The sequence below is a fragment of the Ailuropoda melanoleuca genome, chromosome 16, assembly GCF_002007445.2.
Source record: "Ailuropoda melanoleuca isolate Jingjing chromosome 16, ASM200744v2, whole genome shotgun sequence".
NCBI classification, from domain to species: Eukaryota; Metazoa; Chordata; class Mammalia; order Carnivora; family Ursidae; genus Ailuropoda; species Ailuropoda melanoleuca.
Window position 1 is genome coordinate 33667828 of NC_048233.1, and position 15359 is coordinate 33683186.

The 15359-nt window shown below is 40.5% G+C and overlaps 1 long non-coding RNA gene across 1 annotated transcript in view; it reads right to left on the minus strand.

Moving 5' to 3' along the window:
- Positions 1-8822, minus strand: part of LOC109490020 — a 30930-nt gene extending 22108 nt beyond the window's left edge. The window contains exon 1 of the long non-coding RNA XR_002143213.1: positions 8718-8822. This is a non-coding gene — a long non-coding RNA (uncharacterized LOC109490020). The remainder of the gene's footprint in view (positions 1-8717) is intronic.
- Positions 8823-15359: the final 6537 nt, after the last annotated feature.

A 15359-nucleotide genomic window follows, 5' to 3' on the forward strand; every position in this document is an offset into this window, starting at 1 on the left:
GAGGGTATTTATCATGAATGGACATTGTACTTTGTCAAATGCTTTTTCTGCACCTATTGGAATGATCATATGGTTTTCTTTCTCCTATTGATGTGATCTATCACATTGATTTGTAAATATGGAACCACCCTTGCAACCCAGGAATAAATCCCACTTGATTGTGAATGATTTTTTAAATGTATCGTTGGATTTGGTTTGCTAATATCCTGTTGAGGATTTTTGCGTCTATGTTCTTGAGAGATACTGGTCTGTAGTTCTTTTTTTTTTTTATGGTGTCTTTATCTGGTTTTGGTATCAGGGTAAGACTGGCCTCATAGAATGCATTTGGAAGTTTTCCTTTCTATTCTATTTTTTGGAAAAGTTTGAGAAGAATAGGGTATTAACTCTTCTTTCAATGTTTTCAATTCCCCAACTTTTACTCACCAATACCCTCTCCTCTTATTGAAATCTTAGCCATTTTTCAATGAGTGCGATTTCTTGACCTCCCCAGTTGAAAGTGCTCTTTTCCTTCCTGCTCTCATATGCAAATGGATTTGTGCTTATCTCATGGCACTGCTTACATGCTACCTTGGATTATAGGTGGCATACTCATCCTAACCTTTTTGCTAGACTGTAAGCTTGCTGAACTTAGTAGCCATATCTTAAAATAGCTCCACAGATAGGAAATGTCTGGCACTGTGTCTGGGACATTATATCTCTTCTGCAAGTATTATCCCCCTTTCCTTCTGCTTTTTCTTTTTGGATCCTTTCTGTACATAGCAACATGTTTTTCATATAGTATTACCAAATATATGTTAGATGAATAACAAATAGGAACTCTTGGAGGCTTTTTAAAATTTGTATTACTTTTTGATCTAGATAGAACTGAGAAAAAAGTACCTGGAGGCATTTAGCATGCAGAATGGAGATGTTTTATCTTTCTCTACAGTCAGCTCATAAATCACAGTGCTAGAGTCTTGGCTGTTTAATTTTGGGAATTTTAAAGAAAAAACAAACATTTAACTCAGTATATAAGATGTATACAAAACTCTCCAGAGAACTAAGGATGGACACAAAACAAATGGGGAAAAGTTCTCCTAGCCTCATCAACTGTTTTGTTTCAAAAGAAATGTAATGTCAAATATCTTCTGATATAGTTCTATATCTTCGAATTTCTTCATATTCTTTGTTTTTTCAAAGACTTATTTATTTGAGAGTGCGTGAGAGTGAGCGAGCACGGTGGGGAGGGGCAGAGGGAGAGGAGAGAGAGTTTTAAGCAGATTCAGCACTGAGCACAAAGCCAATCCAATGCAGGGCTCAATCTCACAATCCTGAGATCATGACCTGAGCTGAAACCAAAAGTCGAAAGTTTAACAGACTACGCCACCCAGGTGTCCCCAATTTCTTCACATTTCTATTTGATTTCATTTGTTTAATATATCTTTAGATCAATACAGCTTTACTTCCAAACAAGAATTCCAAGGAGATTAATATTTTTCATCAATTTTTATAGTGATTTCCTTTAGTGGAAACTTCAGTCTATGTGCCAATTATTACTACGTGTCTCAGCTGTCATACAGGAGATTGTTTTGCTGTTTTAGGTGACACATAGACCTTGTGAATCTTTATAACCCTCTTGCTCACTCTCCAGTTCCTGGAGTTTCAACTAAGCTTCCTTCAATTCCATCTTGATGTATAACCATGGCTTCATGAGGTTCCTCCTGTAAAGTATCAACTTAATTGGATAAAGATCACTCATCCATGTGTTATTCTTATAAACATCCCTTATCCAACTGGATGCAATTTCTTCAGAAACCAGGATTCTACCTGGGAAAGAAATCTCTCCCAGATAGACTTGGAGATTGTGTTCTGGTATTATAGTATAAAACTACAATATAGTCATGTTCTGATGTTGACTATGAATCTATGACCTCAGATACCAAGCACAAATTCATGTTAAAAAAAAAAACTTTAAAAGCCCACTCAATTATCCAAATGTTTCTTAACATCCAGATGTTTGGCATTACAAAAGCAAAACATCTGGATAGCAATGAAATGTTTCTGGATATTTTGCTTCCTATAAGCCTATATAAGCATCTTAAAGACAGTATCAAATTTTTTTCTGATAATCCCCTCTATAGTCAAAGTAATGAAGGTCAGAAACATTTTAAATGTGAATTGTTCCCTGCTTTTAAAAAGTGCTCAGTGTTGTTGGCTCTAACGTAGCATGAATGCATAGCTTGTACATTTCTTCTGAATGCACTGCATTCCGATCTCCTAAGTGAGGACTTTAAATAGCAGCTTATCATTATGTCAAAATTCCTTAATGCTTTTACACCAGAAAGAAGGCATATAAGGAAAATAAGAAACTGACCTGCTCTAGACCATCACACTGCTATTTATGTGATAAATGGGACACACAGTGACCTCTAAGAATTGTAATGGGTCAACTATACAAGGCAGCTGGTACATTTAAAAGAAGAGTTCTTNCTGTCAAAATACATAAATAAAATCTTTAAAAAAAAAAAAAAAAAAAAAATAAAAGAAGAGTTCTTTAGGAATTGGTTAAACAAAAAGATTCATTTGGAATTAGTCCTAATGTCTTTCTGTTGCGTAATGTCAGATGTGGAAAAACTTCTATGCATGTGTCCTATGGCATTATATAAAAATAGCATCCCTTAGTGCAACTTGATCACCAGGTAATGCTACTGAAGGTAGAGACAGGTGACAAGTAACTGTAATTTGTGGCTATGCAGCTTTAATAACAACAAAAAAGGCAACCTAGTGAACTCTCTTTAGTTAGCAATCAGGCTCTTTTCATTCTCTTGAATTATAAATGTAGAGAGAAGAAAAGAGGGAAAAGACCCACAAATATTTTACTTCAATTAATTTCAACAGAATGTTGGAATGTATGTGTCAGACTTGACCATGATTAAGCCTGGTGTGTAATTATAGCACAACATCTTTCAGGATCTTGAAGCAATCATTTTCATTTTTCATTCCTACTTGGTGACTAAAAATTACCATTTCAAATTTCAATGAGTAATCCACACCAATTTTGGATATTTAAGAAGTCACAGAGACCTAAAGATAGAATACAATCTACAGAAGTGTTCAGGTAGAGCTGTATGTGGTTCTTGGATAGGATGCTGCAACGTCAGTACTGCTTTTTTCAGAATAATGCAGACACGGAAAACAGAAAACATCTATATGGGTTACCTCTCCTCAGTTAGATCTATAGGACTGAAATAGCACCCAAGGCTGAATATTCTGTGTTGGGACAAAATAATTCTTTTAATGTGTAATATACACAAGTCACGAAAGCTCAGACTTTCTCTTTCACTAGACTGTAAGCTGAGGACAGCGGTCTTATCTTCATGCTTCACCACTGGTCTCCTCTGTGCCTAGAATAGTACCTGGCACAGAGTAGGTGCTCACTAACTATTTGTTGAATGAATGGATGAATTTAATCATTCAATACATATTTCTTGAGAGTCTGCTTGTTTGTAAGATGCTGCTAGATATTAAGGGACGTGCAAAAACTGAATGAACATGCCCAGGTCCATGATAGGTTTGTCTATTAGAGGAAAAAGACATGGACAAATCTAATTCAAGTAATAAGCCAGTGAGGGTTAAATATTACCGGAGTGTGATGCTTGGATAGCGGACTTCAGGGGAAGGAGAGAGCATGCCAAGTGAGGGTAACTACCAATCCCCACGTACTGTTGGCACTCCAGAAACAGTGAAAAAATGGGAGGGAGGAGGAAGGAAAGAATGAACACCTTGCCCTGGTTCCTTTTTAGAAAGGAGAAAGGTGAAAGCCACCTGGGAGGAATGGGGAGAAACGTCAGGGAAGTTAGCTGTGTCTAGACATTCTGGGAAAGAGAAAAGGGACTAGCAAGTTTGCACTCAGTCATGTGAGCGGCCATTTTATGATTGGTTTTTAACTGTTGTAGGAGCTCTAAACTTCCAATTTCTGGGAGGGGCTATATAGCAGAATTGTGAAATACCCCAAGAGAAGCTGTCCTGATAATACCAATCATCAAACCAAAAGGAAGAAATAGATGTTCTTATAAGAGTTCCAGCCCAGTTTTTCCAGGCTCCAGAGACAGAATGTTTGCTTGAGCAATGAAACTTTTGGGTGGTCATCCAAGACAAGCCAGAAAGCCTTTTGAGGTTCTTCAATTGCTACCTATCATTCACCATAATTCTTATAATTGTAGGTTTGTCTGATAGGATCCTTGATCCATTACATTCTTTACACATACATCAATTTTTCTATTTTACAATTGTGCTAAGAATGATTTAAAGTTGTGGTATCATAGAATTTAAATCAGAAAAATAAATTAAAAAAATTTTAACAAAAACTACCTCAGAAATGTGTATACAGCCTCAATACAACGATCTCTGATTCATTTCATTGGGTTTAACACAGTGGGACGTGCTAAAATTTAAGTAAAGTGTGGCTTTTTCTGTGATTAGTAAAAAGCTTTTCCTAAGATTTGCTTAACCCCTCACTGTGTGCAATTGCGGATGGATTCCATTAGAGGGTTGGCTGGATGCTGGCTAATCTGAATCCCCAGCAACGCAGGCTTGAAGGAATTGTTTTGGGCACCGAGACCAATCAGAAGGAGAGACAGCCAACAGCAGAAATGCTACAGTACGGTCACATTCTGTCTGCTTCCGTTTTCATGATACTGTGTGGCTGACAAGGATTCAGGCACGGTCTCGGATGCTTGCTTCATATGCACCAAGTGTTATGCTGCAGACTCTCTGGGCTTAGGCAGAAAGCATACCGGTCTCCAGTTACTCCTGCACAGCTCACTCTGGTTTCCGCTTGATTCTGTAGACCCAGACGGTGCCCCCACCTAAGCTCTGTCTAAGCAACACACACTTGTGGCTCAACACAAAGTCAGCTCACTTTTGTGTAGAAACACTCAAAGTGCTTGCTTTTCCCTGGGGTCAATTCTCTCAGCAGCGAGTCAGAATAAGCACTAAGACAAATGATCAATGTCTGCTTCTTTGAAGAAAGATTACCCTTTTGCTTTGCTTTTAGAGGAATGAGTTCAGGGGCGCCAGAAGAGCCATTTCTATAGCATCACTTATGACGGAGTAAAAGAAAATGGTTTGACAATTTCTTACAATTATTTTTATTCTATTTCATTCATGTATCATAGGACCCAGCCATCCCACTCTTAGGTATTTATTCAAGATAAATGAAAACTTACATTCACACAAAGCTGTGTGCACCTCTATTCATAATCACCAAAAATGGGAGACAATCCAAATGCCTTTTGAATGAGTGAATGGATAAATCTCCACCCAATGGAATACTACTTACCAATAAAAAGGAACTACTGGTACAGGACACAGCTTGGGTGATTATCAAAGGAATTATGCAGAATAGAAGCCAGTCTTAAAAATTTACGTATTGTATGATTCCACTTATAGCACATTCTCCAAATACGTATACATATAACAACAGAGAATGGATCATGATTTGCCAGAGGTTAGAGTGAGGGGAGAGGACTGATTGAGTGATGGACCTATTCTGCATTCTGACTGTGGTGTTTATTATACAGATCTATACAAGTGTTAGAACTCATAGAATAGTACACCAAAAAAGTCAATTTTACTGTTTGTGAATTTAAATGTGTGTGCATGCACACGCACACGCGCACACACACACACACACACACACACACACAGAAACCCAGGGAGGGGACTTGGACTACAGGGGTCAATGGATCCCAATATGACCTACAAGTTCTCTAGCTGCTCCTGGAGCCAGGTTAACAGGTGAGCCACTGTCCTTCTGGATATAGGCAGCAGCCATACAGTGTGACTACTATTTGAAGGGGGTCCAATGACTCCCCACCCACCATCCCTTATCCTGCCATAATTCTTGAAATTGTTAGCACTATGACACTCATCCAGGCTTAAAGCAGCTTCTCTTAATTGTGCTATTCCAATATAAATAGGATAATTAGGAAAAAGAATCCATTAACACTTTAGCAAGAAAGAGGTTTCTTGGATGAAGTAGATTCAGAGAATTCTGGGCAAACAGCACAGAAGACTGTTCTATTTGTAGAAAGGAGAAGGCTGGAACAAGGGAGGCTCTCAAATAAGGGAGACGTAAGAAAATCAGTAGAGGCCACAAAGGCTACTACCACCAGTGAAGACAGTTTTCTAAAAGGGGGCAAGGCAGCCATGTCAACACAACCCATTTTCCATAAACATAAAGACCAGATCTGTCTCAGTCAACATTAAAATTAACACCAGCTAACAGGTCAAGAAACTCTAGCTACTGGAAGCATGGTTATTAAAACTGCCTTTTCAAAACACGTTAATTCCAGAAAGGACTTTCATGCACTTACATAGGATTTGTTTATAAGTGCTGGAGAGAAGATTCTGCCCATTTTTCCATCCAGGATACCCCAGAAACTCTTTCCCCCTGCTCCTTTTCTTACCCCTATGGTTCACATTCGGTGATTATGAAATGACTGAACTAACTTCCTCCAGGGTCTTCAGTGACTTCCTATCCATGAATAGTAAAACCTACACTGTGTCCCATGGCCTTTGAGGCTCTGCATGGCCCGGCCCCTGACTGACTTTCTGATTTGGTGCCCATCACACCCGCACCCCTTGTTTATTCTTCAGTCTGTCTGATTGTTCTGCTGTTTCTTGAATATACCAAACTCACTCCCACCTCCAGGCCTTTGCACATTCTGTTCCAACTGCCTGAACACTGTTCCCACACACCTTATCCTTGCAGTTTCAACTCTAGTGTCACCTCCTCAGACAGACCTTCCCTGACTTCCCATCAAATGGAGCCTCCACACATCAAGGCATGCATACATGACCTCTTGGGTTTTCTTCATTGTACTTGTCATTGTCTGAAATTATTTACCTTTTTGTTTAGAGTGTGGTTTAGGAGTCCACTGATTCTGGAATGAGATGCCTGCTCCGAATCCCAGCATCAACACTTCCTATGGTAACCTTGGGAAAGAGATAGCCTCTCTGTGCCTCAATTTTTCATTTGTCAAATGGTGATACTGAGAGCATCTAGCCTCTGTGTTACGGTTTCAACTGAGTGATTTAACACATGTGAACTCTTTAGAATAGTGTCTGGTGGTTATAAGTGCTGCGTAAGTGTTTACTCAGATTACTAATACAAGAGCTCTAAGCTTTCCAGGCACAGTTGCACATGCCCTGCTGGTCAAGGGGACTCAGCACTGGGTGGACATGTGTCCCTAGCTGCACTATTCTGGGCCTTTCCTCAAAGTCTAATATGGAGGGGAAGAGGGGGTCACGCTCCTTTGACAAGTTCAGGAGCTAAGATCATGTACATCAGGGGTTGCTGAGTTTACAGACTTCCATGTGGAGAAAGCACGCCTGATAATGAAGGCAAAACTAAAGCAAGGAGAGAGATTGAGAATTCTATTAACCGATCCCTGATTCTAGCTGTGCCAGAGGCCAAACTACTATTGGAGGGTTTTAAGTTATATGAGCCAATTAAGACCCCCCCGAAACTGGATAAATTGGGTTTCTCTCCTTTGCAGAAAAAAAAAAAAAAGCCAGCAGGACATAAAAGGCATTGTTTTGGACTATCGGTTCTTTTGGTCACCACCCCACCCCCACTCTCAAGTGCATGGGCGGAGGCACTTGGTTTGGCCAATTGGTCAATTCCATCTTCTTGGCTACCGTAATTGGTCTGGGAGCATAGTCCAGGTCAGAGAGAATTTACGCAGGAATTTTTATAGAAAATATTGGAAATATGAAGCCAGTTTTTCTCTGGAATGGCAATGCTGGAGGGTGCCAGCCTGGAGCTGTTTGGGGCATTTCGTAGAAAGGGCCCTTCTGAAAGCAAAGCCCACAGAGAAAATGTGAACACAGAGAGATCAAGGCTGATGACATCAACGCTCAGAACAGCTGAGGTTAAGAGGTTCAGGAAGCTTAAAAAACACATTAAAGAGAATTGTTAATCAGCTGCAGAACACACATGTTTAGAATCTCACTAAATCATGGTCAATGTAAGCAGACTTTCCCAGTTGGCTTTGTGTTCTGAAAGATTTTAGATGCAGTGTTAGCCAAAAGAGAAGTTATTTTTGCTGTTTGCTTCGTTTTATAGAAGGATTAAGACCGTTCTTATTGAAAATTATGAAAGAAGCAGAATTTCAGAGCTGAAAGGGACCTTAGAGTTTCTCTAGACGGATGATTTCCAAGCTCTGAGCCATATAGTTTTTACAAGTGGTCCCTCAATCCATAGGCCACAAACTTTGTGCTGTACACAAAAGCAAGCACAGATCTGGCACACACATAGTGAAGGGTCATTTTTCAGATTCACATGGATGCTACTATGATGAACTTTGTTACAATTCATTTAAAAACTGGACTGAAAGCATAGTAGCTATTTATCATTGTATCTTCTTAGAATTGAGCAAAAGTACCACCAACCTTTGGTAGTGGGGGAAGGTCTGAATACTTTCTCGAGGTTAAAAAATTTCACATAACTGGAAAGATTTTAAAACATTTATCTGAACCAAAATGTTGATTTGTATTCATCGAAGGGACTAAGCTGACGTGAGTTGTCTGATATTTACAGCGCTCTGTGCTAGTACTCGTGCCACCGTGTGTGGCTATGGAGAGGCAGCTGCCCAAGTGGCATGGTACCTAAGTGGTAAATGGAGACGTGAAGCGCCTTACTGACCATTACCTCTCCCCACCCATAGCCTTACCTTCATTGGGCAGGTCCTGCAGCGGCTGGCCCTCGTATGCTTTCCGTTAGCCTTTAAAATAAAACTGCCGGTTGTTTTACCAGCAACAATGGGTTTATTCGGGAATACCCCAGAAATACAAACCGGGATACAGGTAACTCTGCTAAAGGAGGGAGGGGAGCGCTCTTTTACAGAGGAAAGGGGGACGCTGGGAAAGCTGTTATAAACAATAAGCCCATTGGACTAAACTGGGAGCTGGAAGTGTAGTGGCTTTTCATTGGCTGGGTTGTGACTGTCTCTCATTGGCTGGGCTGTTGCCAAGGTGGGAGCAAAGCCTCTGTCCCTCCTGCTCTGGTAGGAAGGTCCTGTCTTTTCCTGTTGGATTTGTAGTTGAGCACCAGTGGTAGGGCAGGAGAAGTCCCCCTGCCTCACCTTGCGACTCCATCCTCGTGAGGTTTCCTTGATTCATTTTCCCGCTTCCCCCATCACTTGGTACCTCTCCCCCTTGCTCGCTGCGCTTATGTCACATGGGTTTCTTGCAATGTGTTGGAAAGGCTCTGATTTCTCTTAAAACAGGGCCTCGGGCTGTGATTGCCTCTGTCTGTAATGCTGTCTGTCCCCCTTCCTCTCCTTAAGGTAAGGCCTCCTCTTACTCTTTCCTCACCACTGAGCTCCAGGATCAGCCCCTCAGGGGAAGGCTTCGGAGTCCGAGTCCGGGACTGCCTTCCTGCGGAGCGTCTCTCTCAGTGTGTAGCTCTGCTCTGGTGCTGCAGGCTGACCCCGTCTGCCTGCCGCTACTGGCGTGGACGTGCGCGGAGAGCAGGGCCTGTGTCTGGGCATCTTCGTCTTCCCAGTGCCTGGTACCTAATCGCGTTCGTTGCACAAATGACGAAGGCTGCTCGGGTGTCTTCATTTGGCACTATCTCTGCTCCTCTATCTCCATCACGCCATTTTTTAATTTAAAAAAAAAATTTTTTTTTTTTACATTCTTTTGCTTCATTTCTACTTTCTCTGTCCCTGTAACCAGGCTTGGAACTCTTCAAGGGCAGAAACTGTGTTGCATTTATCTTTTTATCACCCATGTATGATCTATTTTTGTCCAAAATGTGAATAGAAAGCACACCTGCAAGATTGTGACATAACCAGAAAACTATGTCCTATATACAGCCTTGTTCTAAAAATGGCCCAGCACATGCTCTGGTATAATCTGACTCAGATGCTTCATACCGTAGCATTTCAGGAATAGGCCTGTCTTTATACACTAGTTAAAACCCAGGAATTGAACTCGTACATTTAAGCAACTGCTAAGATGACTCCATTACTCCCGGGTTTAGCAAGAAGCAAAGCCTCCTTAAACCAGGTGCATTCTATTGCTTCACAAAGACTGTCTTCTCTACTTAACCTTCAGTGAAAGCTAAAGGAACAAGGACATGTGGCCTGGAAGACCACACAAGAATAATGCCGCGGGGCGCATGGGTGGCACAGCGGTTAAACGTCTGCCTTCGGCTCAGGGCGTGATCCCGGCGTTATGGGATCGAGCCCCACATCAGGCTCGTCTGCTATGAGCCTGCTTCTTCCTCTCCCACTCCCCCTGCTTGTGTTCCCTCTCTCGCTGGCTGTCTCTATCTCTGTCGAATAAATAAATAAAATCTTTAAAAAAAAAAAAAAGAATAATGCCGCATTTACTGCAATGCATAAGCGTAAACTTACGGAGTTACACACCCTGCCTTTGAACCCTAGCTTTGCTACCAACTAGCTGCGCGCCTTAGCGAGCCACCATACCCTTCTTAGCTTTATTTTCTTCATGGCGAAGTGCAGAGAACAATAATACCTACCCCATAGGAAACCTAGTTAAAACCACGAAAGTAAAGCGCTTGCCCAAGGCCAGACAGAAGGTTCAAGATCATGCTTTGCTTCCTTCCTGGGGAGGAGGGGGGGTGGGTGGGTGGAGCTGATTTAGCCTGAGTGGGAGGAACATCCTGGATTGGGGAAACTCTGCCTCTTCTTTTTCTGCAGACAGGGCGGTAAATTGGAAAGGATTAAAAAATATCCTGGGGGAATAGAGAATAACTGCCCAAAGCCATTATTAACCATTTGTTCTTTTTTGGGGTGAGAGTGGGGGAGGCGGGGGCGTTGGAATATGGGACAAGCAACTGGCATTTGGGTGCAGCAGTCAGTTTGTCTAATAAGAATAAAGTCTCAAGAAACCTTGGGGAAGGAAGACAGAACAGATCCATTTAAATCTAGTTCGCTGCAGATCCTCCCATGAAACACGAAGTGCCCGGAGCTTCCTGACGGCTGCAGACTGTTGCTGTTTTTATTGTGATTTTAAGTGGGGGTCGGGTTTGCACGATGCCTCTCACATGCTCGTTTCCTCTGAAACCTGATGTTGAATTATTGCCTTTTTAAATTGTGAGCATTCAGATTAGACCGTGGAATGAAAGAGTATTATAAAGTATGACGCAGAGGTAAAGAATAATGATTAAAACTTTCGTTTTCCATCAGCTCCTTCTGATCCACTCTCCAGATTCCACGAGGGTCTTATTCCTAAAACACAGGCTGGTCACATCTTTCCCTGGCTTGTAGTCCCTCCGGTCTCAATACTTAGAGCAGTCATTGTCATTTTCTTTAAATTCTTCAGTTTTTGTTAAATGGATAAAAAGCCAAATGGTAGGGAAAAGCACTAAATCCTTTCTGTACCCCTTCCGTCCTCAGTTTTGTTCCTCACAGAAAACCACTTGAAACTCTTTTAGCTTGGGGCTCCTGGGTGGCTCGGTTGGTTAAGCGTCTGCCTTCAGCTCAGGTCATGATCCCAGAGTCCTGGAATCGAGTCCTACATCAGGTTCCTTGCTCAGTGGGGAGCCTGCTTCTCCCTCTGCCTGCCCCTCCCCCTGGTTGTGCTCTCTCTCTCTCTCTCTCCGACAAATAAATAAATAAAATCTTAAAAAAAAAATAAACTCTTAGCTCTTCAATTTCTTTTAGTAATCGGGTTCTGTATAAATAATATAATAATAATCATAATCAGATTCTATAGTTATAATGGTATTTGGTTTATCAATTTTTGTCTGTACTTGTTAACTTTCAGCACATTCGAGTGTGTGCACCCACACACATACACACACCCACACACACACCCCCACACCCCCACACCCCTGTGGTCATTTTTTCGTAGTCATTTGAGCATCGGTTGCTTATACCCTGTTCTCTTACTCCTTAATACTTTAGTGTGTAATTCTTAGGAACAAGGATGTTCTCTTATGTAATTCTAATGCATTATCTAATCTGTATTCCATTTGCCATACATATCAATTGTCTCAATAATGTCTTTTACAGAATCTTTTTTTCTCCAGTACAGTACTCAGTATAAGACCATGTATTACATTTTCTTGGGTCGTGTTTCTTTAGTCTGTTAATTTGGAATTGTTCCCCTGCTTTTCTTTGTCTTTTATGACATTGGCATTTTTTAAAAGGCCATTAGTTTTATAAAGTGTTTCTCAATGTGAGTTTTATGATACTTTGTCATGATTAGATTCGGTTGGACAAGTCCTGCATGAATACTAAAAATGGATGCGGTGTCCTTCTCAGGGCATCCCATCCAGGAGCATTTGACATTAATTTTGGTCATCTGGTCATGATATTGTCTAGGTTCTTCACTGACTGCAAAGTTACTATGTTTCTCTTGTAAGTAATAAGCAGTCCCTGGGAAGACACTTTGAGAACTGATACTAATCTGGCACTGTACCAAATTTTCTCCTATAAATTAAGCATCTATTGATGATTTTTGCTCAAACTAGTCTTTACTATGATGGTTACAAAAATGGCTATTTTCCCCATCTACCCCACTCTTCACTTTTATTAGCTGACATTCTACTATAAGGATGAGTTTCTTTCTTCCCACCCTCCTCTTCTACCTTCCCCTCCTTCTTCTCCCCCCCCACCTGCTCTAAGAGCAAATCTATTTGAAAGACTGTTGTTCACTTTCAGTGGTGCCAATTCAGAGATGAAGTTGATGGAAGTCAGTCTCCTCTAGACTATGCCATCTGAACACGCACACATATACACCCTCTATACCCCCCACATACATACCACACATATACATACAAACCACACACACACACCATACACACGCATACACACACACATACACACACACACAGCTTAAAAGGGATAACTTAAAAGGGAAATAATAACACAAGACGCCCCTTTAATCTCCCATTGCAGATAAGCGGAATGTAGCCTTTAGATCTATATTTGTGATATGTATATGACTTACTTGTTCAATACATTAGTGACTCAAATTTGAAACAAAATTTATGTGATGCTTTCAACTTCCATTTCTGTCAGGAGCAGCCTGAGATTGCAAGATGAAGTATTGCGGGCACCCCAAATCCAACCAAATCCCAAACCCAGCTATGATGTCAAGCTTCTTAGCTTTTTGGATTGGGATTTTTTTTTTTATTCCACACAATCAAAATAAAATACAGAAAATAATTTGAGTGCCAAGGCTGCTATCTGATTGCAACTATTATCCATAGACCCCAGGTTCAAATTTTGCACTTATATGTTTGTGTTTGTATTTATATTTACACTTCATCAAAACAGCTCCATTGTTCTCACTGAGAAAACTGAATTCGAAAGTGTAATATGCATCACCATTTTATGCATCAAAGCCTTATTGAGTCTTCTTATAATTCTAATTAAAATAGAAAGATTTGAAAAACCCATACTGTCTGAATCACTAACTGAAGCCCAGGCTCCTTGCAATGACACCACACACAAGGCCCTTTATGACTTGATTTCTTTTTGACATCCCAACCTCACGTCCTTATGCTCCGTCCAGCTGTCAAAGTAGTTGCAACTCCTTGAATCTGCTGTGGTTTTCTTGCTCTTCTGTCTTTGCTTGGTGGTCCCTGTCTGGAATGTCCTTTCTCAACTTGCTTGCCTGAGGAAACGGTGCTCATGCTTCAAGCGTCAGCTCAGGAGTAATGTTCTGGAGGGACCGGCAGAGAGAGAGGGACTATGCATCCCCTTCTGCCTCATCCAGCCCCATGGGCACCCACGTTATCCCGGGGCATGCTCATTCTCAGAACTTGTTCCTTTTCTGTGCTTATTTGTCAGCAGCCATTGAAGGGTTGAGACATTTCATCCTTCTTTCTTCCCCATGCCTGCGATGGTAGTATGCATGCAGTAAATATAATTATTTGACAAACTGTATAATGATATGTTGTCTTCCTAAAGTCTGTTCAAATGGCTGCCCTCATACTGAGAAACACATTGACTGCTAAAGAAATCCAAGTGTCAAGAGGTTTGGGTGGGGCTACTCTTTAGTTATTTGTAAATTTCCCTCACTGTTGAAACCCTCAGGACCCTCGAGTACAAGGGTGAGGTCTATAGGACTCTAAAAATTACTGAAAAGATGTAACTATGTCATAACCACCTTATAGCAAGTTTGGAGCTTACCAAAGAGGAAAAATATGCCTTTGCTTTTATTGCTCAAACAGTACAACAGTTTACTTAACCGTTTCCACATTGCTGGCTGTATCCAAATTATGTAATTATCCCCTTAATTTTGGGACATTTAAATAGTTTCCAATTTTCATTACTATAAATAATATTGTTGAAAGCATCTTCCTCCATATATTTAAACATTATTTCTTAGGATTAATTATTCAAATTGCAAAATCTGGGCCACATAGTACAAATACTTTAATGGATCACCATATTTAATACCTTCAAGAAATGGTTTTGCCAATATGCCATGCTGCCAGAAGTATATGAATATACCCTTTTCAGCTTATTCTTGCCATTCTTTTTTTGATTTTGTTGAAAAATATCTCATGGTTGTTTTGAAATCTTAATCTTTTTATTTCTAATGGTATATACGTACATTCATTGTCTAAGTATTATTCTTGGTGGGAAACTTACTGAGACATAAAATTTAAAAGCCTACTTTTAAACTTAGATTGCTTTTATGGTTCAAAATACTAGAATTTGATTGCTTTCCAACTCATAATTATCAAATTCCGGATATGCAGAGCTCTAGCAACATTTTCTCATAAATGTAGTATTCCTACCTCGTTTCTGTCCCTGCAGCTTGTTATAGTAAAAGGTATGGTGAATCACATGCCGTCCAGCCTATGTTGGCCAAGAAAATAGCTCCATCTCTGCAGTTGTCTGGCACATCTCGACTAAATATATGGTGAAGCTTAGAAGTGTTTCAAGGTTCTTGTTCCAAAATGTAGGAAAAAAACTGAGTTGCTTGCATATGCAAGCATAAAATAACTCACTTGGCATTAGTGCCTTTAGGTTCTTTGACTGAAGTGTGTATAAGGGAATAAAAAGGGTTCTCATTTAAATGCAATTAAAGACTTGATATTTTTTCATCTTTGTTCCCTGGAAAAGATTTATAGTATGGTAAATGGTGTTGTAGAGTAAATTCTAAATTGGCTCTCAGGCATTGTAGCTACATGATGCCAACTTCTGCAAATGAACTGTAAATTTTGTTTTCAAACAGTTGCATGGATGGCTGGTCAAATTGATCCACCTGCCTTAATGGACCATTGTGTAACAGGGTGGAAAAAAGAGGAAACTTGATTAAGGCACCATTTTGATCAGAGACTGAAATCAAATGATGTGAGTGCTAAGGTCATTCCGATGTCCTCC